The following is a 3,682-nucleotide window of genomic DNA, read 5'->3' as shown; positions in this document are numbered from 1 at the left end:
TCCAACATGGGCCACCAGGCATAATGGCTCCCACAAAGAAGGGGGTAAGAAGAAGGGACATTCTGCCATCAAGGAGGTAATGACCAGAGAATACACCATCAATATTCACAAGTGCATCCATGGAGTGGGTTTCAAGAAGCATGCCCCCTGGGCTCTCAGAGATCCAGAAATTTGCTATGAAGTGATGGGAACTCCAGATGTGTGCATTGACACCAGGCTCAACAAAGCTGTCTGGGCCAAAGGAATAAGGTCATCTAACCACTAAGCTGTACACCTGAAACCAATGCAAAATAATATTGAAAGTAAACTGTAATGAAAAATAAAAACAAACCTCTATAAAAAAGAACAACATTGTGTTTTTCCTAATTATTACAATACTAGCACAGACATGAAATCCAAGACCATTCACAATAACAATATCAATGACCAAAACACCAATCACTGCTAACATTTTGGGATATATATAATACTAGAGGCCCAGTGCATGATTAAATCATGCACGTGTAGGGTCCCCTAGGCCTAACCTGCCATCCAGGCCATATCCACTGCCCCGCAAAGCCTAGCACGCTCCGCGGACACTGCTAGCAGCCTGCTCCCCGCTTTTGATGGCAGGGGGTCCGCTGATGCTGGAGCGGACACACAGCTCCCCGCTTTCGATCGCGGGGGAGCTGTCTGTCTGTCCACTGGTGCCGGAGCGGACAGACAGCCAGCTCCCCTGCTTTTGCTCCCCGCTTTTGATGGTCTGCAGCAGGACATGGGCTCGCTGCCCCAGAGGCCCCTTCTGTGCCGCAGCACAGCCATGGCGCAGACGCTGAGCTCACGCCGCCGCTGGCGACGCGAGCTCAGTGTCCCGCCAGCCCAATCGGCCACCCCGGCCACCCCAAGTCCCGCCCCCTGCGCCTTCCACTGGCCCAATCATGGGTGTAGCGGAGTGATGGTAATTTACATATTACCCTTTTATTATGTAGGATATATATATGTATGTATGTGTGTGTGTGTGTGTATATATATATATGTATATATATATATATATATATATACATATATATATATATATGCACACACATACACATATATATATACATCTATATATATCTCCTATATAACAAAAGGCTAACATGCAAATTGACTGAACGGCAGAACGACTGGTCGCTATGATGCGCACTGACCACCAGGGGGCAGACGCTCAACTCAGGAGCTGCTCCCTGGTGGTCAGTGCGCTCCCACAGCGGGAGTGTCTCTCAGCTAGAAGCTGGGCTCACGGCTGGTGAGCGCAGTGGCGGTGGCGGGAGCCTCTCCCGCCTCCGAGGCTATGCTATGAATCCCTTGGGAAAAGCTTTAGAATGCTGAGTCTGAGTGATGATTATGCCATCAGTCTACCAGGAATTGACATTATTCACTGATATTTTTAATGTTTTAGCTTCCTCACTTATAAATGAAAGCAATAATTATATCTCCCCTGATCATCTTACTGCTATTTTTTAAAATATATTTTTTATTGATTTCAGAGAGGAAGGGAGAGGGAGAGAGAGATAGAAACATCAATGATGAGAGAGAATCATTGATAATCTGCTTCCTGCACGCCCCACACTGGGGACTGAGCCTGCAACCCAGACATGTGTCCTGATCAGGAATCGACCATGACCTGGTTCATAGGTCGACACTCAACCACTGAGCCATGCCGGCCAGGCTATACTATTTTTATATAGATAGATATACCATGTAGAAGGAGAATAAACTCTTCAAATTACCTTAACTTTTTCTTGAATTCCCTTGCAAACACCTATGTGATTATTTCAGTAATTAAACCAAATATAAACTGCTGGTTACCTTGTCTTTTTCTCATTTTTATGCATTTTGTCTCATAAATGTTACACTTTCACTGGCTAACCCCTTGAGACTTGGTTCTCCAAAATCTTCATTTTCTTTACAAGGTATAGCAGTCTCTGCAAGGCTTAGCAAATATAAACAGAGCATCTGCCATCCTAGATGCCTGGAATGGCATGAGCACACTGTTTTTTAAGGTTAGTTAATTTTGTTTTTATTAAAGTAACTCATGAACATAATTTTAGAAATCTAATAGTAATTCCCATTCTTCCTAATTTATATCATCATTTTTGAGCAAATCAACATTCAGAGTTTACATTGCTATGGCTACCTAAATTTTTCTGGCTGAGCTCAGTAGGATAGCAGGATTGTATTCTCTTTCTAATTCAAATTTTAAAAATACGCCTAGAGTTATTGGTTTTAATTTTTTTTTCTTAATTTGTACAATCATTAATTCTAGATACTCCAATAGCTCTATAAGACTGCCCCTCAGCTCTCTTTTCCACACAATCAAGTACATTAGTTTTGTTCTTTTATCCAGAAGACCTTTTCGCGGGAGCCTTCCCTCCTCATGTTCAAGCCTAGGCCTCCTGTACAGCTGTCATTCTGTATTGGACCCTCTGGTCCCTGTGATTTCTGTTGCTTGGGTTTCTTTCTTATTTTTCTAAAGAAGACCATTCAGTACTTTTCGGATAAAGAGCATACAAAAGATAAAGCATTTTAAAATATATGTATCTAAAAGATCTTTTGTTCTCTATTTATACTTGATCAATATTTTGGTAGGGTATAGAACTCTTATGTCAGAAAAAAATTCCTCAGATTTTCTGAAGGCACTGACCTAGAACTTCTATTATTGTTATGAAGATGTTCAATGCTGTTTGGACTCCTGATACTTCCTTCTCACACGAACTGTTTTCTTATTTTTCCTGTCAGTTGCATTTGTTGTGGCAAAGGCACGAGGATTTCCTTGAGCAAAGGAATTGCAGGGTATTGGGGTCCTTGGGATCAGTGGTCAAAAATAACATTCTTCCTCTAGGCAGTGAGACTGAGCAGACGGCAATCTATGCCAGCAGCAGGAAAAGTCTGACCTGTGGAGGCTGAAAAAATGTTAATACCTTTCCTCCCACCTTCTAAATTCTTCTGGTTGGGCTACTCATTCAAAGTAACAGAGATGGGTTAACCAGGAAAAAAAATTAAAGTTTTAACACATGTGCATGGCAAACTCACATAAGTATAAAAATTTCAGACAATGAGGTCAGTTTGGGTATTTAAGACACCTTTGGACAAAGGAGAAAGGAAGGGGGATGTGGTATTCGATTTTAGAAGTAAGAATGAGAGACTTGCAGGTAGTTGAGAAAGAGAACATACATGGCAGGCAAATTCTTGCTATAGACAGTGGGACACAGGGTATCTAGCTAACAGGGCTGCCTGAAGCCCTCGTATTTATCATACTTAATTCAAATCAGGCTAAGGCAAGCATCCTAAGATCTCCGTGAAGCAGATTTCTCTGCCGAATCTCCTGGGCAGGAAATGAGGGGAGGGCCAAAGGCTCCCTCAGAGTCTTGTTTCTTAATAAACAGCTTATATTCAATATCCCAAAAAGCAGCTTCAGGGTGACAAAACTTTGGTTCTCCTTAGTGTCTTCTTTGAAACTTGAGAGTTTCACATTCTAGAAGCTATGTTGGCAGGCTGCTCGGAAATTCATTGATACAATTATTAGAGTCGGCAGTTAGTTACATATTAACAAAAGAGGAAGAAGCAAATGGAACAGTCACCCCTGGAGAGAGTAGCTGGCATCCTTCTGCCAAGTGGACAAAAACATGGAGTGGGCAGGAAAGACAGCTGTTCAGTCACC

Source organism: Eptesicus fuscus, chromosome 2 (genome assembly GCF_027574615.1).
Source record: "Eptesicus fuscus isolate TK198812 chromosome 2, DD_ASM_mEF_20220401, whole genome shotgun sequence".
NCBI classification, from domain to species: Eukaryota; Metazoa; Chordata; class Mammalia; order Chiroptera; family Vespertilionidae; genus Eptesicus; species Eptesicus fuscus.
The sequence above is the reverse complement of the archived record's forward strand: the minus strand, read 5'-3'. Positions refer to the sequence as shown.